Below are 14,607 nucleotides of genomic sequence, written 5' to 3' on the forward strand. Positions count from 1 at the left end.
GGGGGGATAGTCCTGGGGCATGGGGGATTTACCTGGAGGATGGGGGATGGTCCTGGGGGATGGGGGGGATGATCCCGTGGGGTGCAGGAATAATCCCGTGGGGTGCAGGGAGGGGTGCAGGACGCAGCAATAATCCCGTGGGACGCAGGAATAATCCCGCGGGACGCAGGAATGATCCCGTGGGGTGCAGGAATCATCCCGCGGGGAGCAGGAATCATCCCGTGGGGAGCAGGAATCATCCCGTGGGGTGCAGGGGTGATCCCGTGGGGAGCAGGATTGAACCCATGGGGTGCAGGGATGATCCTTAGGGGTGCAGGGAAGGGTGCAGGACGCAGGAATAACCCCACAGGACGCAGGAATAACCCCGTGGAGTGCAGGAATAACCCCGTGGGGTGCAGGAATAACCCCGTAGGACGCAGCAATAACCCCGCAGCACGCAGCATTCCTCCCGCGGGCTGCAGGAGCGATCCCCGCCGGGGCTCCGCGCCCCGGGAGCGGCGGGGAGGGTCGGGCCGAGGCGGGCGTACCTGGGCGAGGGCCGGGAGCCGGGGCTCGGCGGGATCAGCCGCGGTCGGCCATGTCTCGCTGCCGCGGCGGCGGGAGGCGGATGGAGCAGCAGCTATTTTAAGGCATGACATGGCCAGAGGCAGCGGCGTTCGTGCCGGGCTGGGCGCGGAGGGGACACCGCGGAGCGCCCGGGGCCCCGCGACAGCGACAGCGTCCCCAGATCCTCCGCTGGGCTCCTCCGCATCCCTCCGGAGCCGCGGGGGAGAGCGGACAGGAGGAGATTCCAGATTCTGCTGGAAGCGGTTTCCCTCCCAGCCGTCTCCAGGAGATGCGTTTTGGGATTTTTCTGTATTTTTTTAATATATTTTTCCTTCCAGGGCGATTGTTTTTTGTATTTTTTTAAATTTTTTTTTTGTATTTTTCCTTCCCAGGCAATGGGTTTTTTGTATTTTTTTTTATACTTTTCCTTCCCAGGCACTGGGTTTTTTTTGTGTGTATTTTTTGTATTTTTCCTTCCAAGGCGATGTTTTTCTAATTATTTTTTTTTCCCAGGCAATGGGGGTTTTTAAAATTTTTTTTTCTATTTTTTGTATTTTTCCATTCAAGGCAATTTTAATTTTTTTTTAATTATTTTTAATATTTTTCCTTCCCAGGCAATGTTTATTGGGTTTTGGGGGGTTTTTTTGTGTTTTTTTTTTTTTTTTTGGTATTTTTTTCTTCCCAGGCACTGGGGGTTTTTTTGCATTTTTTTTGTATTTTTTTTCATTTTTCCTTCCAAGACAATTTTTTTTTATTTTGGAAATTTTTTTTTTGTATTTTTCCTTCCCAGGCAATGGGTTTTTTGTATTTTTTTTTATACTTTTCCTTCCCAGGCACTGGGTTTTTTTTGTGTGTATTTTTTGTATTTTTCCTTCCAAGGCGATGTTTTTCTAATTATTTTTTTTTCCCAGGCAATGGGGGTTTTTAAAATTTTTTTTTCTATTTTTTGTATTTTTCCATTCAAGGCAATTTTAATTTTTTTTTAATTATTTTTAATATTTTTCCTTCCCAGGCAATGTTTATTGGGTTTTTGGGGGTTTTTTTGTGGGGTTTTTTTTTTTTGGGGGGGTATTTTTTTCTTCCCAGGCACTGGGGTTTTTTTTGAATTTTTTTTGGTATTTTTTTGCATTTTTCCTTCCAAGGCAATTTTTTTTTTATTTTGGATTTTTTTTTTTGTATTTTTCCTTCCCAGGAGGGGTTTTCTTGGATTTTTTTCCCATCTGACCCCATCCCTCCCCTCCCTTTTTGTACATCCACGGCTCAGCATGTCCCCCTGTCCCTTCCCTGTGTCCCCCTGTCCCTTCTCTGTGGAGAAAACCATGAGTTTATTTTTCTCCATGTGCAAAGAAAATAAACCTGGGATTTATGTGGGGATGGCAAAGCAAGGAATGACCTTAAAGGACCTTAAAGGTCACCTCCTTCCATGGTCCTGTGCTTCCATTCCAAATTAAGACAATTTACAAATTCCTGTCAAAGGCAGGGAATATTTTTTTTTCCAGAGGGGAAAAATAAAAAATAAATTTAAAAATTTAAAATTTTTTAAAAATAATTTAAAAGAAAGAAATTTTTTTTTAAATCAAGAACAATTTTTAAAAAAGGAAAATTAAAAAAAAAAAGGGAATGATTGAAGCAGGGTTTTTTTGTTGATTTCACAGGCACTGCAATGTTTCAGTTAAACATTTTCCAGGCTGAATATTCCCCCTTTCCCTTTGAAGCGCTGCATTCCTCATGAAAAGTTTGACTCAGATCAGAAAGTGGGGGTGTGGTGGGAAAAACAAGCCCGGGCAAAATGGAAATGAGCTGCTCCAGGCTGAATGCCGAGATTCCCCCACTCGTGCTTGGTGGAAAGCCAGGAATTCCTCCTGGCTCTTTGCAGCTGAGCCTGTGTTTATCCCAGGATTTAATCCCGGATTCAATCCCGGCTTTAATCCCGGATTATCCCTGAGGGATTGAGCAGCGAGGTCCTGGCTGGGGCTGCTTCTCTGTTCCCACTGAGCCCGTGGGGATTTGCAGCTCTGGGATGCTCCAGTTTGGGGGAAAACCCCCTGAACCCTGGAAAATGGGGTTGGTTATTCGTAACCTGCAGAAAAATGGAGTTTTCTGTTCTGCCTGGCTGTGAAAAATGCGTATTTTATGATTGGCTTTTCACAAATATTAAAATGAATATTATTATATGTGTTCTGGTAGAAAGTTGTGCTGCATTAATTTTCTTAAGTAGTGTGTTAAATACAGTTAAAATAGAAACTACGTATGTGGGATATTTTTTTAGAGGGGAATGAGGTACTCGCACCTGACAGCAGCCACAGGACACCTGAATCTTTCAGAGAAAAAGAATTTATTGCTCGTTATCAGAAGAAACTTCTTCCTGCCTCGCTCAGCTTTAGGATTCAGAGGAAGAAGTTGGCGCTGACCAGGCAGAATCCTGTGCTTGAATGGAATTTATGCATCAAGGATGAGGTGTATGAATGTGCAACAGGCTGCTGCTTTTAAGGGTTGATCCTCTGTTAACCTTTGCCACCCAAAATCCCCCTTTTCCTGCCCCATTTCCCTCTCAGTCCCCCCAAATCTTGCCCCAAATCCCCTGTATGTCTTTTTTGGGCTTATTTTGCTCAGAAAGAGGCACCTGGACCTTTGTTTTTATTGTCTTGTATTGTCCTAATTGTCCAAATTTTTATTACTCTAATTATATCACTATTTTTATAACCATTTTATTACTATTAAACTATTAAAATTTTAAAAACAAGAGATTGGAGTTTTTCACAAAAGCCAGCACCGGGAGGGAATCCCTGGGCTCTGTCTGGAGCTCCCGTGTGGCAGCAGCTGCCCTGGGCCTGCCCTGCCCCAGGGAATTCCATTCCCAGCAGGTTGGGAAAAGAAATGGTTTTTTGGCACAAAAGGTTAGATCTGAATTTAAAAAAAAACTCAACAAAACAAAACAAAAACAAAAAAACAAACAAACAAAAAAAACCCAACAAAAAACCCACAACAAAAAACTCAAACAAACAAACGCTGCCACCAACAAAAAACTGATAACAACCACAACAAACAAAAACAATAACAAAAAACCCTAAAACAAAACAAAAAACAGACCAAAAAAAAACCAAAACAAAAAACCCAAACAAACAAACAAAAAACCCAAACAAACAAACAAAACCCTCATAACTTCCACAGGAAGGCAAGGAAATATCCTAAATTTCCCCAAATCCTGGGAATTCCTCCCCTGTGCAGGGATTTTCCAGGCAGTTCCTTTGGGGAGCCCCCACCCGTGCCAGGGCTGAGCTTCCTGCACAGCCGGGTCCTCGGGGCTGGTGGAGCCACGGATGGGATGGGATCCATGGGATAGGATTGGGATCCATGGGATAGGATTGGGTTTTATGGGATGGGATCCACGGGATTTGGGATGGGATTGGGATCTATGGGATGGGATTGGGTTTTATGGGAGGGGATCCATGGGATGGGATTTATGACAGGATTTGGATCCATGGGATGAGATGGGATAGGGATCCATGGGATAGGATTGGGATCCATGGGATGGTATCCATGGGGTTTGGGATGGGATTGGGATCCGTGGGATGGGATCCATGGGATGGATGGGAAGGGATGGGGTGGGATGGGATGGGATGGGATCAGTGGGATGGATGGGATGGGGTCCATGGGTTGGGATGGGATGGATGGGATGGAAGTGCAGCTGGAAAAGTTCACGGATGCAGCCACTGGAGGCTGCTCTGGTCATGCATAAATCACCTTCAGCATCCTTCACCAAAACCACAGCAACAACCTCCAGCAGCCCCTTCCTTCCCCTAACTGCGGATGAAGCTGGAAAACCCCTCTTGAAGGGGGCATTCCTCAACTTCCAGCCCCACTTCCGCAGGATTTATGGCCCTGACCTTCACCCTGTCGCGTTTGGGTGCCTCCCTCTCCCCTGCAGGGACATTCCCATTGTTATTCCGGCCAGGTTCCCGCAGGATTCACTCTCAAATCTCCTCTTCAAACAGATAATTAAAAGGTAATGGTGTTTATATTGCAGATGGAGCCGAGAGAAAAATAATAATAGTAATAATAATCGTAATAAACACGACTTTGCTGCTCGGGAGAGTTTGTCAAATGGCTCCTGGAGAGGCTGGGCACACTTTAATGAGTTTAAAGACGAGGATTTACACTCTGCAAACTTATTCAATTGTTCACAGGTGACTGCTGAGGTGAAGCTGCTTTCAGGGGCAGCCGGAGCCGTGACTGCAGCAGGACAAAATAAAAACAAAAGAATAATAAAAAAAGGGCATTAAAATCCCATAACTTTTAGAGCAGCGGATGTGCAGAACGGAATTGCAGCTCTGCAGAGTCCAGGAGCGATTCTGAATTAACGGCTTGGCTTTTGGGGCCGTTCAGACGGGCTCATTTCATGCGAGATCAATTACCTGACCCTGCCTGCCCTGGAACCTGAGAGAGCTCGGGGTAACTCGGGGGTAACTCAGGGGTTACTCTGGGGTAACTCAAGGATAACTCAGGGGTTACTCAGCGGTAACTTGTACATAACTCAGGGATAACTCAGGGGTAACTCAGGGGTTACTCAGGGGATACTCAGGGGTAACTTGGACATACTCAGGGGTAATTCCGGGGTTACTCAGGGGCAACTCAAGGATAACTCAGGGGTTACTCAGCGGTAACTTGTACATAACTCAGGGATAACTCAGGGGTAACTCAGGGGTTACTCAGGGGATACTCAGGGGTAACTTGGACATACTCAGGGGTAATTCCGGGGTTACTCAGGGGCAACTCAAGGATAACTCAGGGGTTACTCAGCGGTAACTTGTACATAACTCAGGGATAACTCAGGGGTAACTCAGGGGTTACTCAGGGGATACTCAGGGGTAACTTGGACATACTCAGGGGTAATTCCGGGGTTACTCAGGGGCAACTCAAGGATAACTCAGGGGTTACTCAGGGGATACTCAGGGGTAACTTGGACATAACTCAGGGATAACTCAGGGGAAACTCAGGGATAACTCAGAGGTTACTCAGGGATAACTCAGAGGTTACTCAGGGATCACTCAGGGATAACTCAGGGATCACTCAGGGGTAACTTGGAGGTTACTCAGGGGAATCTCAGGGGTTACTCAGGTGTCACTCAGGGATAACTCAGGGAAAACTCAGGGGTAACTCGGAGGTTACTCAGGAATCACTCAGGGCTAACTCAGGGGTAACTCAGGGATGATACAGGGGTAATTCGGAGGTTACTCAGGGGAATCTCAGGGGTTACTCAGGTGTCACTCAGGGATAACTCAGGGAAAACTCAGGGGTAACTCGGAGGTTACTCAGGGATAACTCAGAGGTTACTCAGGGATCACTCAGGGATAACTCAGGGGTCACTCAGAGATGACTCAGGGGTAATTCGGAGGTTACTCAGGGGAATCTCAGGGGTTACTCAGGGGTCACTCGGGGTCACTCAGGGTCACCCAGGGTCACAGCTGGGTCTGGGTCACATCCCTGGCACAGGGCCCTGCTCTGGGGCCTGCACCCAGCCCCAGCTGGAATTAAAATTCCTGTAAAAGCAAAAAGCACCGAAGCCAAACTCCCAGTGAGCCCCCAGAGCAGCCCGCAGGAACTGAGGCTTGTGCTGCACAAAAATCTCCTAAAACCCGGGTCTGCCTTCTTTTTGGGATAAAAAATCTTCGTGTGGCTGCAGAGTCCTGGGAGGGGAGGTGGCTGCAGGTCCGAGCTTAACCCTGCTGCAAACTGAGGCAGCCCGGCCTAACAAAGCTGAGAAATCCAAGTGCTGGGAGCCCAAATCCCGATTTCCTGCTGCAAAAACCCTCTGCAAGCCCCGGACAGAGCTCAGGCCTGACCCACCCTCTGCTCTCCTTGGAAGCCACGGGAAATATCCAGGATTTGGCCTCTGTTCCCCTCCTGCCCCTCCCTGCTGGGTTTTGTCACCCGCTCGGGCACTTCATCACCGCTCTCCTTCCTTTTGGAAAGCGCTGACGTGTAATTATTGCCGTGATTAACGCTCTTGTGCAGCTAATTGTAATTACACCTTCCCATCCCCAGCCTCAATTACTCATCCTCGCCTCAGCCCAATGTTTTCCTCTCCCCGAGTTTCTGGAAGTTGTCGGGCTTGGATAAACACTCCCAGCATCCCGAACTCCTCTGCTTGATTAATTTTGGGCTGTGATAATGAATGAAGGCTGGATCATGGGCTGGTGTAAATCAGAGCAGCTCCCCCCTTGCCACCAGGCAGATTTACAGCAGGGAGGTGTCGGATATTTCACTGAGAAGCCGCTGACATCCCAGGAAATATTGCTGAGGGGGTTCCTGCACAGCCAGAAATCCATAGTTGTTGAGATATTGGGATACTGGGACACAAGACACATGATGGACTTTGGACCTGGTTAGCATAAAAGATTTTGATGCCTTGGCAAGAGAAAATTTTGAGGATTAAAATAAGATTCAATCAGACAGGTTTATCAGGAAAAGAAAATCTCTGCAAGCAAGACATTTTGTAATGTGCATGAGTTTGTGCGTGATTTTGTGTGATTTTAACCTAACCTTTGGAGTAAACATCACTAAAAATTACTGTTCCTAAAACAGAATATAAGCGTTAGTAGCCCACAATAAATTGGGATTCTGATCACCGAATCAGCCTTCTCTTTATGCTGACACATAATTCTTGTTTTTACACTCCATTCCCGTGTATATTTGGGAGAAATGAGGAGCAGCAGCACTGCCAGGGCTGTGCTGGGTGTGGATGCTGCAGCAGTTTGGGGTTTCACCCACACAGGGGCTGCTCTGTCGCCCTGATTTTTTAAGATTTTCTCAGCCTTCTGATGTTTACATTCTTGTAACAAACTTTCTCACACCCTTTATGTAAATAATTAATTGTTTTGTGTTCTTTTCTGGAGGAGGAGAAATTTGATGGACTGTTGGTTTATCCAGTGTTATTGGAGAGGTGGCACTGTCACCCTCCAATCCACTGTCACTTTTAAAAATCTATAAATGTTAGAATCAAAATTAAAAATTCTTTCTTTTTACCTAAAAAATTCCTTTCTATTTCATGTCCTAAAATAACAGAGCAGCCCTGTTGAGATGTTGGGATATTGGGACACTATTGTATTTGTTGGGAATGTTCTGACGAAGGAAGGAATGATGAATTTGACTTGATGTTTCCAGAAGGTTGATTTATTATTTTATGATACTATAATATATTAAAGAATGCTATATTAACTATACTAAAGAATACAGAAAGGATATTTACTGAGTGTTAAAAAGATAATAATGAAAACTTGTGACTTTCTGGAGTCTGGACACAGCTTGGCTCTGATTGATTAAAGAGTCAAAACAACTCACAGCAGAATTTAATGAAACAATTACAATGGAGGAATGAAGGAATAGAGGAGTGAAGGAGTAAAGGAGTGAAGGAATGGAGGAATAGAGGAGGGAAGGAATGGAGGAATGAGGGAATGGAGGAACAAAGGAGTAAAGGAATAAAGGAGTGAAGGAATGGAAGAATAAAGGAAAAGGTGAAATCCCAGCCCAGAGATTGCTGCAGGGACAGCCTGGTGCCACCCCTGCCAGAGACAAGGACAGAAAACAAGGACAAGCTGGTGCCAGCCCTAGCCAGGGACAGGGACACAGAGCAAGGACAGCCTTGTGCCACTCTGGCCAGGGACACAGAGGAGGAACAGCCTGATGCCAGCCCTGCCAGGGACAAGGATGGAAAACAGGGATAGCCTGATGCCACCCTGGCCAGGGACAGAGCAGGGACAGCCTGATGCCACCACGCCAGGGACAAAAAACAGGGACGGCCTTGTGCCACCCTGGCCAGGCACACAGAGGAGGAACAGCTTGATGCCACCCCTGCCAGTGATAAGGACAGAAAACAGGGATAACCTGATGCCACCCTAGCAAGGGACAAAAAACAGGGACAGTCTGATGCCATCCTGCCAGGGACAGGGGACACGGAGCAGGGACAGGGCACACAGAGCAGCGACAGCCTGGTGCCACCCTGGCCAGGCACACAGAGCAGGAACAGCCTGATGCCACCACTGCTAGTGATAAGGACACAAAACAGGGATAGCCTGATGCCACCCTGGCTAGGGACACAAAACAGGGACAGCCTGATGCCACCCTGGCTAGGCACAGGGGACACGGAGCAGGGACATGGCACACAGAGCAGGGACAGCCTGGTGCCACCCCTGCCAAGGCCAGCCTGGTGCCAGCCCTGCCAGCCCCTAGTCCAGATTTCAGCTGTGACTACAGCAAAACGCCCCCGCTGCCCCTGCCTGCAGTGAGAGCTGACAGGAAGCTTTTTTCTTTTTGGAAAAATGTCCATTTTTGGCCTTCAAAGGCTCCGCAGCTCGGCTGCTGCTCCCAGCCCCAAACTCTGCTGCGTGTTTTCCCTCAGCTGGAAGGAGCAGCACGGCTGGGACTCACCTGAAAAGTGCCACAAATCATCCCCCTGCCCTTTGCCCAGCCTTGGTGCCCACCCTGCATCCTCTGAGAGCAGAGCACGAGCCCCCCGCAGCGCTGAGAGGGAAGGGGAGGCAAAATAAATGAAATTAAAAGTGAAATGATCCCGTTGTCGTCTGCGTGGTTTCCAAATGAACCCATCAAAGTCGGGAGGATTATTGGAGCTGATGGCTGTGGATCCACCACCAGATAAACGGGGAGATTGGGAAGCTGCTGTTCCGCTCAGCCGGGGCTGCAGGAAGTTCCTAGCCCTGGCTAATTGCTTCATTTGGGAGTTTTAATTAAGTGCAGCCTCCTCAAGGAGCTGCTCCAGACAGAGCCCAACAGGCAGAGCTCCCAAAGCTCCTGGGATGTGCCCTGGACTCCTTGGAGCAGCTCCTGCCCCAGGGATGGCAACAGGGAAATGATGGATTTCATGGAAAATCCTCAGATTTGGGTTCATGGAATGTCCATGGGATTGGGTTCTCCTGAAAACAGGGATGGGAAGAGGGGAATGATGGATTTCATGGAATATCTGCAGATTTGGGTTCTCTTGTCCCCAGGGATGGCCATGGACAGCTCTGGGAGCTCATCACAGCACAGAGACCAGGGGAATGATGGATTTAATGCAATATCTGTGGGATTGGGTTCTCCTGACCCTGGGGTTTGGAGCAGGGGAATGATGGATTTCATGGAATATCTGCAGATTTGGGTTCTCTTGCCCCCAGGAATGGCCATGGACCACTGTGGGAACTCATCACAAGACAGAGACCAGGGGACCAGGGGAATGATGGATTTAATGCAATATCTGTGGGATTGGGTTCTCCTGACCCTGGGGTTTGGAACAGGGAAATTATGGATTTCATGGAATATCCTCAGATTTGGGATCTCCTGCCCCGGGGTTTGGAACAGGGAAACAAGGGATTGAATGGAAAATCCACAGATTTGGGTTCTCCTGAAACCAGGGATGGTCACAGACAGCTCTGGGAGCTCATCATGGCACAGAGACCAGGGGAATGATGGATTTCATGGCAAATCCTCAGATTTGGGTTCTCCTGTCCCCAGGGATGGCCATGGACAGCTCTGGGAGCTCATCACAAGACAGAGACCAGGGAAATGATGGATTTCATTGAATATCCCCAGATTTGGGTTCTCCTGGCCCCAGGGATGACCACAGCTCTGGCAAAGGCCAGCTCCAGGCTCTACAGCTGTGGGAAATCCCATTCCAGCTCTAGCTGTTGGAAGGATTTATTCCCACAGGGAATAAGGAGCAGAAAGTCCTGTGGCCACATCTCAGCCTCCAGAACCTTCCAGCCCACGCATCTCCAGCCAAGTTTTCCCTCAGTCTTAAAAAGAATGGATTAACCTTTTCCAGTTAATTTCTCCAACCCCCAAACTAATTATCTTTTCATTCTTCTCCCCTCCTTTCCCCGCCGAGGGACGGAAATCAGGACAGGACTCCTGGGCTTTCTAAATCCTGCAGTATTTATCACCTGGAGCCTTGCTGCTGACAGAACTCTGGAGCTTTTGTGCTGAGATAAAACCAGCCAGGGGCACGGGGACAGCGCTGGGAGCATCATCCTGCGGCCAGCCCTGAAGGGAAAAGGCCATTCCATCCAGGAAAAGCTGAACCACTCATTAAATGTCAGATTTTTTTTTGTAGTTGCTGGGCTTTTTCTGAGCAAGGACCCAGCAGAGGGAGAGAGCAGCAGGAGGGAGATGGGAGAAAAGAAAAAAGAACAAGGAAAAGCTTGAATAAACAAAAAAAGGGGAAGATTTGGGGGAAAAAAGCTGCACGGAGGGACTGGGATTCGGGCCAGCTCCGTCTGCAGCCTTCCAAACCATACGATACATCCAAGGAAAAGGCAGACAGCACATCTGAGCAGGAATTACAGGTGGCTGAATTAATTAGCTCCAAATCCCAACACCCCCAAACATCAGGCTCTGGGATTATGGACCCTGAGCTGGTTTGCTGCCGGATCCCAAAGCCCAGAGATTATTTGGATTCAAATTGGAAGTGTTGCAGATGGGTTTGTTTAGGGAAGGAGAGAGCAGTCTGTTCCTGTTCTGCCTTCAGCTAAAGCAGAAGGGCTCCTTCTCCTTCTCCTTTTCCTTCTCCTTCTCCTTCTCCTTCTCCTTCCCCTCCTGGATCCTGCTGTTCCCTGAGACCCCTGGGGATCCATGGATCCTGGTGATCCCCACGCATGGGTCCTGCTGTCCCCTCTCCATGGGTCCTGCTGTCCCCTCCTGGTCCCCAGCCCGGGCAGAGCCGCTGCCACATCCCCGGGCTCTGTGCAGGGCTGAGGTGGGGACAGGGATTTTCCTTTCCAGCTGCCCCCCGGCCAGGGAGGGGCAGGAACTGCGGGGTCACGGAGGAGGGACAGCAATCCCCCCCTGCCGCAGCTCCACCTCACAGAACGCACCCCAAGAAGCGTCCCCGGGGCAGGAGGGCGCTCCCGGCTCCTCTGGGGAACTTTCCTGAGGAAAAGGAGCCGAGGCAATCATTCCCAGCGAGGACAGCTCTTTGTCAGCCCTCAGCTGTTTAAAATCAGCCTTTCTGCACTTCCCGCACCTTCTCAGGTGCTCGCAGACCTCGCTCCACAGCAGCGCTCCCATTCTTCCTTCCCCTGCCGCCCCCAAAATCCCAAATCCAATCTGCGCGGCTTTGTCCCCCTGTCCGGCCCCGATCCTCGCTCTGCTCCTTTGTGCAGCGCTCGGAGCTGCTGCCAGGGCGATAAAACACATCCTGTTTACGGGCACAGAAAATCCCACCTCAGCGCTTCTGCCGGGCCGGGGAACGGCGAGAGAAAAAAAACCCGACATTTCCAAAAAAGCGACATTTCCAAAAAAGCGACATTTCAAAGCATTCCAGACTTTGCGAGCGCTGCAAATTAGAAAAGGCACAGTTCCTCCGCAGCCGGAGTGCAGGCAATTACCCGCTGAAAGAAAGGGCGATTTCCATCCCTTTCGCCTCTGATGCTTTCAGGATCCATCAGGTCCTTATTTGTGGGGGCCTTGGGAGGTTTGGGGAAGGAGGAAATTGCTTTGCTTTGGCTTCGTTTTCGCGCTGGTTAAATAAAAGTCTTTGAGAGCCGTGGGGAATGAGTTTCTTTCTCTCCTGCAAAGTTTCCTCCTCCTTCAGGCCCGAACTGCCACAGCTTTGTGCTGATTTTGTGCACAGAACATGCGATTTATTTGTATATAAATATCTATACACACCCCTCAGACCTCGCTTAGCAAATTCCCCATGCAGGAAAACACCGGGAAATAATTCCAAATAACATTTTCCCCCTCTGGTTCCATCAGGATCAGCTTTTTCTCAGCCGCCCTTTCTCCTGCGTTTGCGGAATATTCCATTAAATGTCTCCTCCCTTTGCTGCCCCTTCCTCGCTCCATCTGGGACTGGAGCAGCTCCCCACCAGCAGCATCTGTGTTTAATCAACTTTAATCCTTCCACGGGCTATATATAAGTAGGGGAAATGTTCTGGACAGGGGATAATTATCCTTTTAATTACCCGGGAGAAGCTGGATCCACTGTTGGGGCTCAGGGGGAGCAGGGGGCACTTCCAGGACGCGGATCTGCCCTAAATCCCATCCTATGGAACACCTCCCACCATCCTGGGCTGCTCCAACCTGGCCTGGGACACTGCCAGGGATGGAGCAGCCACGGATTCCCTGGGAATTCCATCCCACCAGCCTCACAGGGAGGAATTCCTTCCCAAAATCCCATCTTATCCCTGCCCTCTGCCACTTGAAAGCAGCTTTAATTCCATCTGGAGAAAATTTGGTTTATTGAGAGCAAAAAAAACCACCAAAAATGACCAGGAATTAAAAACTTGGTTCCTACCAGACTGGACCTGCCTGTGGGTGCTCTGAGTAGAAAAATCTCCTTTTTTTTTTTCTAGGATTGGGCTCTGCAGCCGGGCCTGGCTGTGGGTTTGATGTGTGAGAGTGAAAAACACCTGGCTGGAATTCCAACAGGTGCTGCCTTCGCACCAATAGTGATCAATGGGAGCCCTGCAGATGGGCTGGCAGAGCAGCTGCGCCCCTGCAAAGTCCAATTTCGCATTCCCGAATTAAACCAGATAATCATCGGAGATTTTTCTGAGCTCCTCTGAAGCCTCTGATCCCGGAGCTCCATTGTTAAACGCGTTTCTCACACGCACACCAACACAGCAGCAAAATCCATGAAATTTTCTGGAGCTTTGTGCTCCAAAATCGGCGTTTTCTGGGCGAGATTCACCTCGCAGGGGGAACAAATTCAAGGTCAACGTCTTACTTAGCTGAGGTTTTTAAACCTCGAACCAAGCTCTGGTTGCGGGATGTGGAAAAGGAAAGGATGCAAAGCCCAGCCTGACTCTGCATCCCTCGGGGGAGGTGAGGAGCCCCGCAGCCCCCAGAAATCATCGCCACCTTTAAACACAACAATGGGAGCCCCGAGTGCCGCCAAGTCCTGGCTGTGGCTGGGATTTGCTCCTGCAGTCGCATAAAAAGTGAATTTCCAGCTTTTTGGGTAGCGGAGGGGGCTCTGCTCTGCCTGGTCACGGATGGGATTCATCATTCCAGTGGATGGAGCAGAGGGCAGGGAATGAAGTTGCAGCTAAATTAAACATCCTTCTCCCAAGCAGCCTCTGAGTTTGTCCCGTCCCTCCCTCTTTGTCCTCTCTGGCTGCGGGATCCTTCGGACAGGACCTTCAGCTCTGCTTCTGGGCAGGCAGAAAATAAAATAACCGCCCCCAAAAACAATTTCCCCATGATTAAAGATCCGCTGCTGCTAAAAATATTGAGAGCAGGAATCAGGCCGAATAATAGGCTTGGCAGCGTGCAGCAGAGCTGACAGAAACTGCTGGCACCGTGCAGAAAACAAACACCAAGAAACAAAATGGCATCAGACGCTCTGAAGCACTGGAATCTGGGGTTTTTCTCCCACGGTCCCCTTTTTCTTTTGCTCAGGCCATTTTGCCAAGGTTGTTTGTGCATCCCTGTGGAATTCCAGCTGATTTTTGGAGTCAGGATATTCCCTGAAACATCCCTGGGATGGCTCCTGCACTCGTGTGCACTTCTGGCTCTGGTTCTGAGCGGAGCAGAACAGTCAGGGCTATCCTCAAGCTTTTATTCCACTTCATTCCCTTTTTTCATTAAAATGTCTGGAAGTAGTTTCTCCCTCTTTCCCATCCCTGGGAGGGACCTCTCAAGGTGTGTCCTGTCCCCAGGCTGGGAAGAAGGAAGGACAGAGAGTAGAGATGGAATCCAGAGCCATTCTGGGAGGAAGGAAGGACAGAGGAGAAGAGGTGGAATTGTGTCAGAGCCACTTTGGAAAGAAGGAAGGACAGAGGAGAAGAGATGGAATTCAAAACCAGACTGGGAAGAACGAAGGACAGAGAGGAGATGGAATTCAGAACCAGACTGGGAAGAAGGAAGGACAGAGAGGAGATGGAATTCAGAACCAGACTGGGAAGAACGAAGGACAGAGGAGAAGAGGTGGAATTGTGCCAGAGCCAGACTGGGAGGAAGGGCAGAGATGGAATCCAGAGCCAGGCTGGGAAGGACAGAGGAGCAGTGATGGAATTGTGTCAGAGCCACTCTGGGAAGAAGGAAGGACAGAGGACACCAGAGAGG

The 14,607-nt window shown here is 49.1% G+C and overlaps 1 protein-coding gene across 1 annotated transcript in view; it reads right to left on the minus strand.

Moving 5' to 3' along the window:
* The window catches only part of DUSP26 (dual specificity phosphatase 26), an 8,066-nt gene extending 7,355 nt beyond the window's left edge, over window positions 1-711 (minus strand). Inside the window, exon 1 of the mRNA XM_039716670.1 lies at window positions 528-711. The gene's annotated coding sequence lies outside the window, so the exon portion shown is untranslated. The remainder of the gene's footprint in view (window positions 1-527) is intronic.
* Between the last annotated feature and the right edge of the window lie 13,896 nt (window positions 712-14,607).

This window comes from Passer montanus, unplaced genomic scaffold (assembly GCF_014805655.1).
Source record: "Passer montanus isolate IOZ18808 unplaced genomic scaffold, ASM1480565v1 scaffold101, whole genome shotgun sequence".
Classification (NCBI taxonomy): domain Eukaryota; kingdom Metazoa; phylum Chordata; class Aves; order Passeriformes; family Passeridae; genus Passer; species Passer montanus.